An 18675-nucleotide genomic window follows, 5' to 3' on the forward strand; every position below is an offset into this window, starting at 1 on the left:
TCCGGGACAGCCGCATTAAATATTAAATGCCAAGGAAACAAATGCGGCTTATGCTGGCGGCTCCATTTAGTTTAGTCAGCTCCCGTTTGAGCCTTAGTTTCAGTGTCAGCCGGCTAACATGCACAATAAATTGTATTTAAAATGAAGCAGTCCGACGGCATCTTCCATTTCGGAGTCCGGACACGTGCGAATTCATTCAGGACGTGTGGCGCTGGCTCTGATCTTTGACATGGCCTCCTGGAAACAGCAAGAGGAAACCAGGCAGGAGTCGATGTTTGCCTTTTGACGTTTACAAATTACCCACAGCTGGCAAACAAAATGCTGAGGCATTGTGTGTGTCCCGCTCCTGGGGCTGTATTAAAAGTACATATGTTCCAAGGCTCTCCCAAAACCAAGTGCTCCTCCATACGCCTGTTTGGCTTTGGGTAGGCGTGGGTGGTGTGGGCCGCAGTTAGTTTATTTTTTGAATAAATTATTCATCCGGCTTTGTCTCATCAAATTGAGCGACCTCGTTAGTCTCTAAAATGTCAAAATTTCTACTGCCAAACATTTGTCGTTTCAATTATTTAAATGTAATTTCCAAATTGCACTTTCAAACTGTGAATGTGGGCGGCTGGGAAATAGAGGATGGTCTCTACCAGGTGGAATCAATGTATTTTGTTGCAGTTGTTAAAGTGGTAATAAAATATAAATATTAAAATGAAAACGAAATCAAAAAATTTAATTTTCTATATAATACGTGCAAAATCTACATTATTTTCATAAATTATTTTCGTGATCGTATATTGATAGTTACTGAATAAACCGAAAACTTCGTGTTTATATTCCCGAATAACATCCCAAATTGGTACATTAACCCATAGTATGGAATGGGGCTTTCGTCGGGGGGGCTTGACCCTCGGGCGCGGTCCTGGCGTTTATGCGAAAAGTTTAATCAACAAACTAAATCGCTTAGCAGCGCAAACTGTAAGTAAATTACTATGTCGGCATCCGCGTGAAAAAGTTGCGACCGTTCGCGCGTCATAATGATAAAAGTTATATGTCCCCGCAGATGTATATTCAGTTATACAACTATACAGATTGAGGTTCCGCTAAGGGGCAAACACACAAAATATTTTAAATAATTACCATCCGCACTGCAATCGATTTCTGCAGTAGGAGAACACCAAAAACTCTGGCACTCGGCTCACATTCATATCGTATAGCAGCGAAAGGCCCATAAAAATTTGAATGGAGAAAACTCTTGAATGGCAACTTTGAATACGCATATGCTCGAGGAGTTCACATGTTAATTAAATAGAAAGCCGGGTCGAGGCCGTGAATGCGAAAGCGAATGCGAACGAGGCCCTGATGATGAATCGCACTCGAAAGTCGAGTCGTCTTGAGTCAAGGACCTGGCTTTCGTCCTGGCCATGCCAGCAGCAGGAGGTAAAACGGGACCATTCATATCAATTTGTTTGGCCTACGCATTGAATTGCGGTTTGTGGATAAGCCTTCGGAAATGGCAGTTCCTAGCAATGTGCTAGGACCATTCTGTGATCTCTTTGCCATCCTCGAGTGCTACTCAAAATTTACAGAATTCATTTATGCAAATGAAGTGCCTTTTATGGCGCCCAGGGATGAGATGTATGCGGATGTGGATGTGGACAGGGCTGACTTTGAAAACGTTGATGAGAAATACCAACCCAGACCGCACTCCAGGGCGGAATACATTGGTTTTAAGATGCGGTTGGCTGGGAAGTTCGCAGAGATACTTACAAAAGAACTAAGGCAACGACTGGGACGAGTAATAAATGAAAATTGTGCCAATTATTCGGTTCTTTTCCGCAACAATTAAACAATTTAAGCACATACGAGTGCTTTCAGATATTGCCAACAGATTATGCACAGATATTTGATCAATAGCTCTTATAAATCAACAATAAAATAAATTTATGTTTAAGAATAACTGTAGGTATTTTAATGCATTAGGTCACATTGTATACTATTTACTTTAAAAACCATTTAAAAACTGTTTAAAAACTACTTTAAAAACTGTTATTGTTGCTCAGAAGAGTCTATATGATTGCACATTGTAAAATAATCCGAATATTACATGCGACAGCACTTGGAAAAAAAATGCCTCTCCAATATACATACGTAAATATATGGCATTTGAGGGTTTTGTTTCCAAAATCTTTCACTTGTCCGACGTCGGACAGCCAAGCAAGTTATTCACCCATAAATTGAGAGTTGTTTATCTTACTGTGCTCGTCTGGCTATTCACTTGTCGGGCTATAAAGAACGCCGGCCAAGTCAATCTGGGCCCATCAATAAAACAATCAATAGACGCTGACAGCTGCAAATCCCGCTGCCTGAATGGATAAATTTTTCTCGGGGAGCGGAGCCCATTCATAAATTGACACATTATCGAAATTTATGGCGCCAACCAAAAGACACAAGGGCGCGATGCGATGCCAGGATGCAGCAAATATCTGTACGAAATTAATGATGCGACACATTGGAAAACAAAGGGCATCAGGAGCAACAGTTGCACATGGTGGGATGCGATGGGAAATAGGTACGAAATCAAACAATGGTGGTTTGATCAATCTGGCGACTGGGAGACGAGATCCGGTGTGGTGTAGGCAATTGGCTATTTTCAAGCGGCACTCGGCCTCCTATAAATGAAGATGGAACATAGCAAAGAATGATTCTTTTAAACAAGCTTATTCCACGTAAATTAGAGAAATAATCAGAAATTCCTTTATAAACCATTCATTTTGTTTATAAAAAATGCATAGCTGCGAATTCAAATGCATTTCTTAGGAATTATGGGGAGCAGACAGGAATTATATTCAGACAGGTCTTCGAGATTTAATTTAAATCGACTTAAATAAAAAAATTTATTTTTTTTTTGCAACTTCTAAAACTGCAAATATTCTTTGAAACAAAGTAAATTCATAATTATTTTTTTTACCTAAAAAAAAGCCATGGGCAGATGGCAAAATAGTAGAAGTGACCGACTTAATATTAAAGATTTAAAATTCTTGTCTGGAAACACTTAACATCGCCGTCATCTGTAAATTCAAGTTGGGCGGTTGTGATTTGTTGTTGGGTCTCTCTGATGACGTTTTTATTAAATTCCAGTAGCGTGCCACCCCACTAGCGTACACAAGCTCTAGCGAACTGAAGCTCAACCACAGTTAACATTAAGACATTAAGTTCAAAAATTTTTTAATAAACTGCCATAATGAAATAGAACACAATGAAAGTTCACGCAGAAAGTATGTGGGGGTAGCCGCCGACTAATTTTTTGCCGTTCCGAAAAGGGGAGAAAATCCCGAAAAAAAAATTAAAGAGGCTGAGGAGTGAGCTGCCTGCTCTTATCCTTGCCGTTGCCCAGCCCCCTGTGCCTGATGGAAATGACTTGTTTTGGCTTTGTTGTGGCCAGCGGGGAGGCAGATGCCTGTTTGATGTATTAATACGAAGAGCCAGCAGTGGGGCTTGTTGGCTTGGGGGGTCTCGGGAGGCGAGTGTAAATTTCAAGTTGCTGCAAATAATTGTGACGTGAGCAAACTCCGAAAGGCACTTGGCAGACAGATGATGCCGGAGTGCGAAATGCCACTCGAATTGTCAGGAGTCGGAGTCTGATCTGGAGTCGGAGTCGTCTACAATTGTTGTTCACCTTTTTACACGTAGAGAGCATCAGCGTCAACAACTTTTTAACAAAGGCGACGGGAGTCGCAAGACGCTCCAAGGACAGGATATTTCAAAGGGGCTGCGGGCTGGGGGAAAGTATCTGCAGCCAGACAATGGCTGAGCTGACTTATTCATGCTGCAAAGTTACTAGCATAGACAGAGGACGGCGAGGACTTCCGCAGAAATCATCCTGACACAACGCCGTTTGACATTTCGGCCTGAATCATTTATTCGTTGCACTTTCCGCATTTTCCCCAGCAGACTCTTTTTTTGTTTCACTTTTTCTCCGCTCTTTTCTGTGCCTCCTGCCGAGGGAATCGATGTGAAATGTAAACTTTTTCAGTTTAGTTTTTATTACGAATTTGTTGTGCACTCTCGTCTATTTCTGTTAGTTTATTTTTTAGCAGAGCAGGGTAGCAGGGATGTGGCGGCGGATTCTTTTATTTAATCAGCAACTGACATCGCCACTGGCCGCTCATGTGACAATGGGAGCCCGAGCCGGGCCGTAATCCCAGTTGGCCGAACCGTAAAAGCCCGTGGCTGCCACATACATATTATTCCGTGGATTTGTTGCATTTGTATGCATTTGCCAGACAGTTTGGAATCAGTGTGCCGCACAGGTTTTTTGAATGTGATTCGGGAATAGGGGATCCTGGGCAGGGCGCTCAAAGGTGGTGCCATCTGTGGTGGCAGGACCTGGTCGGGGGCCCTGGGCGCGGATTTAGGTAATGCAGCTACGGGTTCTTTATTTCTCTCGATTTCCTGCTGACAAGCGGAAATCCTTATAGCTCGGCGCTTAAGCAAATAGTGGGGGAAAACGAAAAAGCTTTAAATAAAACTTTTTCCATATTAAAATTGCTCACTGTGCGGATTAGAGACCCATTAGGGGAATTCGAGTCATTGCCATTGAATCTGATTTATTGAACGAGGAAGGGCGAGGATTTGCACATTCTTGAATACTATCAGCCAACAAAATATTCCAGATATTAATCACTGCACTAATTAAACCAATAAAAGTAGAAGAGTCTGGTGATTATGCCGATACACATTAATATGCATTCAATAATTAATAATTTAATCAAGGCAGAGCCTAAAAAAGACAGCAACCGATGTCAACTAGTCAGTAATGAGAAAATGCATGTTAATTAGCTGGCGTTTAGGGTCATGGCCCGTGATCAATATATTGAAATCTGATTATTATTGTTTCTTTAATTTTCCTATTGTTTCTTTTATTGTTCCTTTAATTTGGCAAGTTTGTCTAATTAAGCAAATGCTGTGGGGAAAATAAGAGACTCTGTTGAAAGGGTCTGAGGATATGCGGATGTGTTGGCATTGCGCGAGTACTTCGACTAATCAAACTAATTAGGGAATTATTTCCTCTTGAGGGGTGAAGGGGTAAGGGTTGTTTATCTGGTTGGTGTGCGTACAACTATTTGCATGTTTTCAGAAATTCAGACGGCGGCATATGTACATAAAGCCCTTCGCCTCCAACCGACAACGTCCTGTCTGCGTAAAAATAATTTATGTATGATGTTTGTTTTACGCACTGGGCGACGTCGATCTGCCCTCGACTTCACCCACTTGCTTGTAATTAGGGATTAAATAAGATTACAACCATCAATATCAATTATTTGAGCAACCACTTACCCACACCTCCCCCAGAACACACGCAAGTCGACAAAAACACGTATTAGTTGCTCATTGGAATTTATGCAGAAGAAAGAAACACGTGGAACGGACGTGGAAAAAAGCCTAGCACACACAGCCTGATAATGATTCGAAACAATACATTAAATAAATTAATGTCGATTTAATGAATGGAATGCATATTCATTAGGCCGTGCCAAAATCGCTTCGGTTTCCCGTGTATTTAGTTAATTGCAATTGAACTAAGTCGGCGAGTGGGTGGGTGGTAAGTAGCCACAGGTGACTGGCCACCCCCGAGCCAGGCGGCTCGCAGGACAAAAGCTGATTACGTTAAAATGTTTCGCCAGGAGGGTGGGGGAGGAAAGGTGAATATATTAGGCTTAAATCGGCAAATATGCTGCACTTTGGCACAGCTCGTTTCAGTCCATTAATCAATTAAAAACTAGATTGGTAAATCCAAAATTAATACCCTGCCATTTACCTTTAACAATTATTAATGTGCTTGTTTAATTAACAAAACAATAAACAAATATGTGGTAGTATGAAGATAAAACTTATATTAATTTAAAATATTTTTACGACCAGTAAACAGATTTTTATTTGATTCATGTTCATAAAAACTACTAATTTAATGCAATTGTTGACTAGTCTGGATTTTTATTTATTTTTATAGATGAGTGGGTACTGGAATCATCAAACATCAATTCAATTTTACCTATTGGATCCTAAGAAATGTTAATCCATTGTTTCGGCTTAATTAAAAAAAACATAAATTTAAAAAACGTTATTTGTGACGTCATCATCTTTATAAGCACCTACGGTAAGAATTTTCAATCAGTTAGACAATAAACAAATTTTAAGTTTTTACCTTACAGAGTGAATTGGGATGCAACCATTGAATACTTTGAATATTAATAAATTGAATATTAATAAATTCTTAGCTGTTTAACATTTTACTTTAAATTAATAGCTAATAATTGATGGCCTACATGCAGTTCGACATTACTCACAAAGAGTAATAAAAAGTGGATCTTCGTGTCCTCTTGCCCAACCATTTATTTTGGCAAGTGCAGGCGGAACGACTTACTCAAATTTTGGCAATGCCCCCTCCCCAGTTCCACCCGCGTGACATTGAAATATTACAATAACTGGTGTGCATGGATATGCGTATCGATTTCTTTTGCCATGGGCCCAGCTTTCGGCAAAAAACAAAACTGGAGGTACTGCCAAAAAGTCAAATTTTTTGTGAATGTTTTTGTCACAAATGACTTTGCCGTTTTAATTGATTGCCGGCAATAAACTGAACAGTCGCCTTTGTTCGGGTGTGCGTGTAAGTGGAAGTGTGTAAGGGAACTCCCCAATCACGCCCCGAAAATTTCACCCCCACTTCAAAAGTCCGCAGCTGTCGTAGAAAGTTTAAATGGAAAGCGTCAACGTCATGCATGTGAGAGTGAGTGTGTGAGTTAGGCGTGGGGGCGTGTCAAATTTGTGGATCGCCATTTCCCGGCTGGGTTTTGCGGAAAATTCCTTGTTTTATTCTTAGGAATATGTGCGCGACAATTTCAACTTTTATTTGCGCAACATGCACCCCCCTATCCGAGTGCCATAAAATTCTCAATTACATTTATGATTTCTTGCGCTGCTTTTTCCATTTCCCCGCAAAGATTGTTCCGCGTACAATTGTGTTCACTGTACAGTGCCGTACATATATGATACTGTTTGGTTTCCGTTTCTGGCTCCGTGTTCGTCCTGTTTTGTTTTCTGGTTTTTATTTTTATGTCGCTTTTATTGCATTATTTTCAGCGAGCCGCCGCCGTCGTTCTATGCATGTGTTTATTCAGGAATGTGCTAGAGAAAATGGAAATGGAGCCATTTTTCCGTTCGAGTCAGAACGTGACCGAAACGCAATTTGCCGAGCTTAGTTTAATTTGCCCGTATTAAGCCCGGCCAAATGGCCTGCAATAAAGAATTCCCCCAACTTCAGCCATCCCCCAGTCTCTTCCTCTCTGCGTTCCTCCCACTCGATTTCTCGCTCGTCCTTGGAAGTTTTCAATAATACGCATACGACCCGTCTGTTTGATTTTTAACGCCGGCCATCTATTGACATGGACATGTTCGGAAATTTGTTCTTCACTTGGGTCCAGGAGCTGGGATCCGCTCTTAATCCATTTAATGGACTATTAAGCGCTTTTACGGCCACAAGAGCGCACGATGTCCTGCTTCACTCTGTCCTGTTCTAGGCCTGCTTTATGGTCCTGCTCGAGTTTACGATAATCTCATCATTTGATGTTGCAGCACGTTCGTCACTGCCCACTTTATGCTCAACAATATTTGCATCGTGCACGCAAAAAAATGTTTTCCGATTTTCCTGTTTTCTTAGCAACTATATAAAGCTTATCAATAGAATCAATACCTAACTGTGAATGCATAAAAAGTGGGGGAAAAAAAAATGGGAAAATACATATAAAAGGCTTTTAAAAAAATCCTCAAGTTATAAGGCATAATTATTTAAGCTCTGGGAATATATGGACCAAAGTATGATTTTTTGGATACGATTTTTCACACAATATATAATATATTCTTGAAATGGAAAAGCTTTGGAGGATCAAGCTAAATTATTGTTTATAAACGCAATGATATAAAAAAGAGTACAAGTCATTTTTCATAGAGTGAAAGCTAAAATGAATACTAAAAACGGCATGTAATTTTTTTTTTTTTTTTAAGTGCAAGAAAGTAAGTGCTAGAATGGAAGATGTAAATTTTTGGGTTCAACTTCGTCCCCTACGACCCTTCCATTTCTTTCAATATCCCCTGCTCTCGGCCCCGGCATTTGTAGAACTTGTCAGCAGCGGTGTGTAATAAATTGATTGTGCCAGCAGGAGGCAATAGATGGGCCTCCGGACCAGAGTCGTTTCTTTTTGAAATTGATACCCCTAATGGCAGACAGGACTGTGTGTCTCGGGAGTGCTGGTTTGCCGGTGTGTGTGAATAGAGCCTTGATTGACATGTGAATGGGGAAAGACGCAGCCACTTTCAGTTAGCCGCCCAATTAAGACCGCTTTCTGCCTTTGTGCCGGCAAACAATGCCAAACACAAAGGCCCGGCCACGGCCAAGCCCCTGCCACGGGCTAGTGGACAGTGTACCAGGATTTGGATCCAAAGTCCAGAGTTCCGAGACCAGAGTCCTGAGTACGGACATGTCGACTTGGTGGCATGGCGTGTCTGTCACGCAGTTTTTTAGACGGACATCGTTAATGCCAAACGACCGCAGTCACAGCCGACATTTTCCAACCAAGAGACAGAAGGCCCTCGGTCCCTGGTCCTTGGCACTACAGTCTCCATCCAGGGGGTGCATTGCCTTACGGGCCATTCGGGGCGTGGCAGTTTGTGACTTTGTTGCGTGATTACCCTAATTGATGGGCATTTCCGCCGAACAAATGAAGCCACTCAATTAACACCTTTCAGGGGAATAAAAGCCGCACTTCAGCCGCTCTGAGAACTCATCCTGTCCATGGCTTGTTATTTATTCAGTAACATTTATTTAAATTAAGCTCTTTAGTCACTCGGCGTTGAATATATTCATATTTCGGTTGACTTTGCTTTGGCCAGAGTGGCCATGCAAAATTAATGGCAACTCCTTGCACAGCACTGCCTCTTGCAATTAAAAATTTCTTGAAAACTTTTGCTCCATTTGCAGAGACACTAAATGGAATTTAAAATTACATGTGTAATTATTTTCGGCCACCAGCACTGTGCCTGTCAAAAATGGTTCGTGGCGCATATTATTATATCATTTGCAATTCCCTTTCATTTTGCTTTCTAATTTAACAAAATTAGCAAATAAAAAAGTTTTCCCGCAAAATTACACAAATATAATTCAAATGCCACGAGACTGCGCCGCACTCCCACACTCCCATCAACAACGACACCCCCATCCCCTCCAAAATGGCACAAGTCGAACTAGCAATGCGACCGAGAACAGCGCCCCAGAAACATGAAATTCGAGGCGGAGGCCAAAAGTGGGCCATAATGGCCGGAGGGGTGGATGGCGGTGCGGCTGGGTCAGGTCAGCGCTTATTTTCGGCGAAACTTTGTAAAATTGTATGATAATTTAAATATACAAACAAATTTTGTGGCGCTTTCAATATAACTTTTACCATTTCTTGGGCTCCTCGCGCTCTTCCTTTCCGGGCCAGTTCGGGCGTTGAGTTATTAGCGCATTAAGTGCGAAATTCGGGCTTCCCATGGTGACAGCCACAGATTGAAATTGTTTTTCTTGTGGACACTGAGAGATCCTATTGACTTTCCGAAACAAATTTTAGAAGGTTCCATCCATGAGTACCTATTATTTATCAAGGAGTTATCTACAATTCAACAAGGTAAGCCAAGAGCAAAACATTAAGTAGGAGCTAAACTTGGTTAGCAAAAAATATGTTATAACTTATAAGAGATGTCACAAATAATGGTGTTATTCTCACAGTGTACAATCAAGCAGTAGCTCTATCCTAGGGCGATTCGACGTCTATGCTCTCGTGTTCAAGTGGCTGTCAGGCGGGCTTGATTGATGGAACTGACAATTGCGGCGGCATCCATGCAACAATAAGTCGTCTGATACTCACACACCCACACCCAGGACGTGCCGGCTCCTCCGCGTCCTGTCAATGGTTCAATCTAGATGTACGCTGCAATTTTCGAGGCCTGTCAACTTCAAAAACAGAAATACCACATTTGCATGACAGCTCAATTCGTGAAATATTCACCAAACCCACTCGGCGCATCCGAAAAGAGATACGTATACATGGGCATGAGCTAGGCAAAAAAAAAGAATAGCGACACTTTTGGATTTAATAGAGTATAAAAATTTTAACTTATAAAAGGTTTTGAAATTTAAAAATAATGGAATTATTCAAAAATGCTTTTTATTCGGATTTTGAATAATACCGAATTGAATAATAATTTAAAGTAAAAATCTTTAGATGGGAGAGCGTGTACTACAAAGGAGACTAGAACTAGGAGTATTCTCCATTCGGTGTAAGTTCTGTGGCTGTAGTACCTTGATTTATTTAACATTCTGCAGGTGGGCAGTCCAGGGAAAATCCGGGGAAAACACAAAACTCGACTGGCTCTCATCCTGCCAATGCGTATGTCCTTCCGCTTGTCACGGTCATTTGTAATAAATATTTGACGCACCGACTTTTTATGGCCTTAACAGGATGAAACAACGTCAAGCCGCACTTAAAACAGCAAATGGAAATTCTCACCAGTCGCAACCACAATTAATACACCGTAGACTGCAGACCGTAGTCAGCTTCGGATCCGGAGTCCGAGTCCATCTGTCCGTGGCAATGGGACTCAGTTTGGGTATGGGAATGGGAGTGTAAATGACAGTAGTGCGGTTACCGCATCATCTCGGGGCTGTGCTGCATTGCCAGTGGAACCGCCCGGTGCAATCAAAAACGATTCGCATCCGCAATATCAGCGATGACCTCAAAATCAACATGGCAGCAGGGCGCGCCGCTCGGCCAACCAATTTATTTGTTGACCCGTGGGCAATGCAGTCAATTTTTCCAACTGCCAGACAGCCAACAACAAGCACGGCAACAAGGACCTGCAGGAGGATGTCGCCAATCCGAGCTCTCCGCTTGTTTGTTCGTCGTCCTGCTCACAGTCGGCCTGGCCATAAACCTTTGAGTCGCAGTTTTTACGTTCAGCTGCGGAAGACCACAAAATAATGACAGGAAATTATCTCGCAGCAGACGCCGGCAGAGCTTCCCAGTACCGCCTGGCCGACGTCCAAAACAATTTCACTCTGCTGTGATTCCAACAGGATACCAAAGGCAATAAAGGGCCCTTTGACAGATGCATCACCTCATATCTCTGGTTCGCGTTGCATTCCAACTAATTTCGAAGTGCGGCCTTGTTCGGCCCAATAAGGCGCTCCGAACTCGGTAATTGGAAAATGAAACACAATTACCTCTGCCCATGGCGAAAAGTTGGCCAACAAGTTCTTACACCTGAAGTGACGCTCAGGAAAATCTCAAAAGTTTTACAATATTGTTAACATCAAAAAATGCAGGATGAAAATGGAGGGTCCTGGCAGTAAGAATCAGCCAGCACACGTTTTGTAAGGGCCAAGTGCAAAAGTTTGGCTTTGTTTCATCGCCCGCCCGTGGCTGTTCTTCCTGATATTTATTCTTTATTTCGTTATTAGGCAATTTGGAAAGTGCGATTAAGTTTTCGACAAAGCCTAGCCGACATCAAAGTAAAACTTTCGACGAGTCGGAAGGAAAAAGTGGGTGTATGTAGGTAACCAAAAAACCGTATATTTCTTGGCAGAAAAAGCGTATTTGACAGATTCCCGAATACACTCAACTAATTGAAGTGATTTTGGCGCAGGTAAGTGCATTTACCACATCAAAGTGAATCATTAACCAAAACTCGGGCAAACAAATTGATTGCATCGCCTTGGAGTAATGGACGTTGCCACTTCTGGTTTGTTTGTCTAATAAATTGAACACACAGAAACACATCCCATCCATTCATATAAGCACACACGTTGTAATTTCTAAATCAAAAATAAACATCGGACGGGATTGGGAGGTGAATTTGGCCAAAATCAAATGTGCAGCTGCTAATATGAAAAGTACACACAAACGGAAGAGTTAATCCTTATCGACAATTTGACATCAGCAGTTTTCGGTGCTTTTGCTTTCAAATAACAGAAACCATTAAGTTGTCACATCCAGGCAGCCACGACCCCTAGTGCCATAAAAAAAATATATGGCTATACGTTGGAAATCGGAAAAACGGGAAAAGTGCCGAAAAGCTGGTGGAGTGCGACGGTAGCATGGTGGGTGGGGTGGCGGTGCATTGGGAAAAGCAAGCCACAAGTGGTCATTCAGACAAATGGCCAAATGGCTGGGCTCATGAATAATTCAGATTTTAAATTGCATTTATGCAAATGCGGATGCTCGCAGATTTTCGCCACTGGCTGTCGCGCTTTTCCGGGGGCAAAAAACGGGACCAGGAGTTGCCCCTTTGGTGCAATGCATTTGCAACTTAATGCGCCGAAAGCTGCGAGTTTTTCGCTAATGCACAATTTGTATGCGTCAACACTTTCGTCAGCGGAAAAGGGGCAGAACCAGCTAGCACCAAGTGGAGTTTCCACGGGCTTTCATTTTTATCAACGGAAATATCAAAAAGCCCATTGATAAGTTGGACTACCCACTGCCCACCATCCATCTTATGCTTCTGCAAATAGCTGCATCCCATCGCTTACCAAAGAACTAAGCCGAAATGGAGGCCAAGTGAATCAGTGACCTGCAAGACATAAAATCCTGTCCTCCTCATCCGCAGCCTGCCGCTCGATCCAGGGCCACCTGTTCGACGGCCAACTCTTTGGCAATTTGTGTGCATCGCCGACTGCAGATGTTTTTCCTCTGCTCGGTTCGAGGTCTCGCTCCACAAACTTGCAGATTTATTGCCCAGAAACTTTTATTGCCTGCAAGAATATGTACGGGCCGAGATAAAGATGCAATCTGGAACTTGTTTGGCGAGTGGAACACTTTGCCATCTGCCATCCAAAAGAGTGTGGGGTAATTGAAGTCACTCAGTCGTGGAGGTGGCACTAGTCCAGGTCGCATTTGTCTATCCCTGCGTTCCCATTTAGACTCGGATCTAGATATATAATTGAAATTAAATTTCAGGTTCTTTAATACCATATTTGCCAAACTTAAAAGCATGCTCCTAACGATTGATTGGACCGTTTACACAAACATAAATGTGCCCGAAAACGTTATGATTTACTTCATTTTTGATTTACTTGTTTTATGTTTTTCTTTTTGAACAGCTTGCAGTAAACTTCGAACCTAATCGGAAATCTTAGCTCTATTAACCTATCGATAGTTTTGTCACAACTTTCTCCCATCCCTGAAAAAAGAGTGCAAGCAACTCTAATTTTCTGCATTTGATGCCACTTGGAAACTTCTCAGAATGGGGCCAGTGGATCAAAACCCAGCAGCTAACCACGCTACGAGGAAAGGTATTCAAAAAAAGGAAAATAAGTTGCAAAAATTAAAGGGGAGCAATTGGAACGTGAAAAGTAATAGCTTGCGGAAAGAAGGGTACCCAAATGAGTCAGTTTGCAAAACCCAAGTTCAGACCGGTCCCAATCCAACACTTATTTCCGATACGCACTACCAATTGTTGGACTGAAGCTGCTACAAGAATACCACCAGTGATCTATGCCACATGGTCTTTGGGCGAGAGACATTGGGAACCTATTCATTGACTGGGCGACCTGGCAGGTTCTCAGTGCTCCTGGCCAAGCATTCCAAGCCCAAGCTAAATTCCTCGAAGCTGAAGAACATAGTGTTTCTGACCACACACAAGTTTCAGATGGATCGCAAGCAGGTGGAACTGGTGATACGGCAGGTCTGCCGGAACGCAGCCAGAGGCTCGAGGAGGAAAGATAAATAAAGTCAACATATACTTTTGTATTCACAATAAAGAGTCCCATTTCCATAGAATGTCAGTTTACCTTTGGGATGCCAACCGTTTGGGACACCGTAATGGGACCTCCTCAGGCGAAATCAATCTAATGGAAATAATAGACCCTTCCACAAGGACAACAACAGTGGCCCAACTAAATGATGCTAATCGGATTTGAAAATGAGAAGCCGCTTTCCCCTCGAACGAGTGCAAAGAAAAGGCGGAGTCGGCCAAAAGTGGGTTTTGGCCATCTTCCCGGCTAGAAGCATATAGAAGTGGATGGGTCTAAGTCAACCAAACCGCCGAACAGTGATGCCAATGACAATAACCACTTTAGAAGAGGGACAAATAGACCAAGGAAAACACCTTGAAGGTTCCTTCAAGTCACTTTTAATATTTTAAGATACTATTCAGATCGAGATTCCTATTTATTTATTAATAGCGTATGGATATAACCACCATTTAAACACCTCTAAATATCTTTGTACCACTAGCGATTCTTTTTAAAGAAGTATTTTAATAAGGCAGAAATAAATGAATTTAACCTTTCATTGAAGGCTAATATTTTGTTTATTTCCGATGTCATTAAAGTTATAAGCAGATATGATCGGGAAAAAGCCAAGCTGACAGCACCATGCCAGGGAGCAGGATAAACAAGCAGAAACCGCATTGAAATGGACAGAATGCCTGTCCCGTGCCCATTCGAGGATGTCCTGTTGTGGGTCGTCATCGAAGGGGAATAAATTCGAAGCGATGCGGCCCGATTGGATATTCATTTATGCGCCTCGAAGATAAGCACTAAATAAATAAATCCCCCGGACTGTCAGTGGGATGCGGGTGAGAAAATGTAAATAAATGACTGCCAAAAGAATATGGCAAAAATTGAAGTCAAACGCCGCCGGGCGATTCGCATGCAAATTAAATGACAGTTCTTTTGGTTTTGCCCGGCAGCCACTGTAAATTGTTCACACGGCCTGCCGTAAATTACAACTGTCAATCGAATCGGGAAAGGACAACAAGTCAAGTTGGGACTCTCCAGGCTGTGTTTACGCACATATGGTGCCTGAAATCAAAACATCATGAAATTGTTTTTCCAGCATCATTTGCTCGAAAAATTTCCATTTTGTTGGCTTCTTATTTCCGTGCGTTTACAAAAGGGATATGAACAACATCCGGCGTATTCGGGCCATAATTTCTAACAACATTTTACTACTCATTGCATTTGACCAAACACTAGCAGCCCAAACACCAGACAGCCAGCCTTTTTTGGACCAGAATCGTCCCATCATCCCGTCTGCCCATCAACCCAATAACCCACCAACCGACCGACCAACCGACCGATTTGGTTATTACAAACTCATATCTTGTGCGATGGTAACCAAAGTGACCGCAGGGCAAAATGAAAGGGCCAGGATGTGGCAAGTGGGTGGTTCTGTAGTCTGACCAATTTCAAACAGAGGGGCGCTGCTAAAAATTGTTCAAAATTTGCATTTTATATTAACGGAAACAGTTGTTGCCTTTGAACACACATTGCTTTCCACCAACCCCCTTCCAAGCCACATCCATCTCTGGCTCTCTGGTCCTGCCTGTTACACAATTCTAAAGCAAATTTGACGCGTTTATGCATGTAAATTAAACAAATTTGATTTTAAATATCTTCTGGCAGAGGCTATCAAACGTAGCAAGTGGATATGATCGGCCATATGCCCGGGGACTGACCAACATTCCAAATCCAGACTAAATAAAATAAATTCAACAAATTTTGCTCAGGTTCAAAACGCTCAGGACGTCGAGACCAATGCAAAGCCCTGAGATTGAACTTAGAGGAGCTCAAGTCACCGTATTTTATGCGGTTGCTGAACTTGAGGTCCATTATTGTTAAGCATATTGAAATGCAAAACCCCCAAGAAAAGCAGCAACCACTTGTTACGCTCCATTGGATGCGTCTAATCTTCGGACATCGAGTCAGTATGTTTTGGGGATTAGGAAGCAGACCCTGGGGTGTAGCCCTATTTATAAGCTTAGTCTTGTAAATTTATGAGCATGTATAATTAAAGACTTATTTTTTAAAGTATTTGTGTATTTCTGCATTTCCGTACTCACCATGCTGATTTTTTTGTTTTAGAGGCAGCCTTAAATTTTGATTTTGCAATATTGTACATAAAACATTTATCATGAGTTTTGGTTAAATTATGCTTAGCTTCAATTGTAGGTTTAATTATAAATTTTATTTATAATTAAACGCCAAGGCATGCAGGTCGTCACCTCGTGGACTGCCGTCCACAGTGATTTATATTATCTGTGTATAGATTCTGCTCAAAAATACGCGTCGATACACGGTACCTCAACCATCCCGATCTGACATTTCTTTTAAAAGTTATTCAGGAAAACTATTTTTAAAGAATTTCGCAAATAAGATGTTTCTCAAATTTTTCTCCAAAAAAAGTCCCGTCCTCGTTTGCTTTTTTAATTCTTTTAAAATTTAAAAAAAATTTGAGAGTGTTTGTTACTGAAATTTACGCAACGTTTTTTCTACGATTTTTTTATATTACGAAAAGATTTAATCTTAAAAAACGCGAAATTTTATAAACCAACATCACTTGCTATAGTATGATAAAAATGTTTTTTAAATATCTTGGTCATTTTCTTTAAGATCATATTTCTAAATCGTAAGAAAAAAGAAAAATACACTGAAAAGAAACTTTCAAAATTTTAGTTTCAAAATTCTCACTACGAGAGAAATAATCCCGTCAGCGCCATGATCTACTTGTGAATTTTTCGCACTCCGTAAAATATATCCCAGTAAATTTGCAACCGCTTTAGGGGCTTTTTAGGCGACACGAACGCTAGGTGGCGATACGCATGCCCTAGCTTCTAACTGGTATATACATCTGTATAATCATTAGATCTTCCTCGCTTGAATTATAACTCCCAAAGTGCCGAATAATTTAAGCTTGGAATATTTGTTTATGTTACTCTGTAAAAGTAACGTATAATATATATCGATACAATTTTTAGCAATCGATTTTTTTCTTCATAAAAGTGAAACGGTAACACTGGGAAGCTATTTCAAATTCGAAATGGACAGGGGAAATATGAATAGCGCTCTATTTTTTCGCTGAGCTTGTACAATGTCAGGCAGCGACAATAAAAATAAACTATATAAACACATGCCGGGTGAAAATATTTTTACTTATCGAAGGGAATCGAGGCAAAAATTGATATCAGATATTTTGGGCGTGGCATGCGGGTTCGCCACCGTTATATTACCTCGTCAAGTTTTTTGTATTATTTTATTAAAAAATAGGAATAAATTCTGGTTTGTAAGAGCAAACCTTTTCAGAAAAAAAATAAAAGAGAATATTGTACTTGCACGTCTGAACATTTTCATAAGCGAGCACTTTATTCACAGCCCTTTAATGGCAATTGCTATTAAATTATTTTCTTTTTTATACCGAGCTAATGAAGAGAAGACAAACAATAATTCAATTTAAACTATTTACTATCACATTTTCGCCCAAAACTTTAGCTGGGTGACGAGAAGTTCGCACGTGTTGAAGCATCGAGTCAGGGGATTATGGGCTAAATGTCGCAGTAGCATCCGCATCATCAGGGGATCTCCACCCCGAACCACACCAGCACACGGGCTACCCTCACCACCCACTACCGACCGGAAGCGGGTCTAGATTTCGATCTGAGATGGATAGGGGTCCTGGGCTAAGCCCTGGCCATATGCACGGCAAAATCGGAAGAAAATTTCGGCAGCAAAGTCAGTTGTAGTCAGAGAACATTGTTGGCCGGCACTTAAAAGTCCATTAATGGCATTAAGTGGACATTGTGCGAGTTTTAAGCACATTTTCCCAACAATGTTGGCCAGCTTCCCTTTGCTGACCTGCTGGCCCAATCGATGCTTAAACGCATTTTCCAAAGCCCCAGTATGTAGCATTGAAGAGGGGAAAAATTAAAGATTTGAACCAAAAATAATTTTGATGGGCTGCTCACGTTGCGCCGGGGATTTGCATGAGAGGCAACACCGAAATCTGACAATAGCCGTGCATTTTCAATGGCTGAAAAAGACTGATCCCACGGGAGCCGGGCTTTGTTGTTGTCGCAATGGGTCTGGTTGGTTGTTCGATTTTGCGCCGCTGGCTTTGAATTCTCGGTTCTGGCCAGGAATAAAACGCACGAATGCGCCGCCATCGCAGCATCAACAGCAGTAGCAGCCGCCTCCGACGGCGCGCAAAACAAAAATGACAATGGCAGGCAACAAATTTTTGCAATTCCCAACAGCACTTCAACTTCCGGCTGCCATTTTTTCGTCCCCGTTCCAACCTCCTAGCCCGCCTAGCTGACAAGTTTCGCAGCAACCATTGAAAATGTGACTCCATTTGAGATTTTCCGTCGAAAAAAAAATACAAATGTAATGTGATGTGCTCGAAGGAATCGACGTTTTGATACCAAAGTGGAAAGTCCAAAATTAATATAAAATTAAGAAAGTATTTTTTAATTTTATATTTTAGAATTATAGTGCAAGGACTATAATAAATAAATTGGTCCCTTAGAAAGCTTCCAATCCATAAACTACCATTTTAAACTGCACCAGAAAAATTGCCTTCAATATTGAATATTAAATGTTACATTCAATGCTCAAATTAAATTAAAGCTTAAATTACAACTTTATCAAAAGTTGTATAAATCATTAAATAACTAGTTGGCCTCCACATGGCAAAAAGTCTTCACGAACAGTAACCCCTTTTCCAACAAAAATAAAGAAAGAAAATGTTTAAATTTGATTACATAGTGTTTCATTATCTAGCCGTTCATTTTCATTTACTTTTTTTAATGTTTTCTATGTAT

General features: G+C 41.3%; 2 long non-coding RNA genes across 2 annotated transcripts; one reads left to right on the forward strand and one right to left on the reverse strand.

Moving 5' to 3' along the window:
- Positions 1 to 9951: 9951 nt before the first annotated feature.
- LOC26514868 lies at positions 9952 to 13850 on the reverse strand. Its single transcript, XR_001408228.3, has 4 exons — positions 12608 to 13850; positions 10590 to 11039; positions 10382 to 10532; positions 9952 to 10137 (listed from the first exon to the last, which is right to left on the reverse strand). It is a non-coding gene; the product is annotated as an uncharacterized LOC26514868 (long non-coding RNA).
- LOC123257360 lies at positions 11518 to 13856 on the forward strand. The gene is made up of 2 exons (XR_006507428.1): positions 11518 to 12178; positions 12306 to 13856. It is a non-coding gene; the product is annotated as an uncharacterized LOC123257360 (long non-coding RNA).
- The last annotated feature ends 4819 nt before the right edge of the window (positions 13857 to 18675 follow it).

Source organism: Drosophila ananassae, chromosome 3R, assembly GCF_017639315.1.
Source record: "Drosophila ananassae strain 14024-0371.13 chromosome 3R, ASM1763931v2, whole genome shotgun sequence".
Classification (NCBI taxonomy): domain Eukaryota; kingdom Metazoa; phylum Arthropoda; class Insecta; order Diptera; family Drosophilidae; genus Drosophila; species Drosophila ananassae.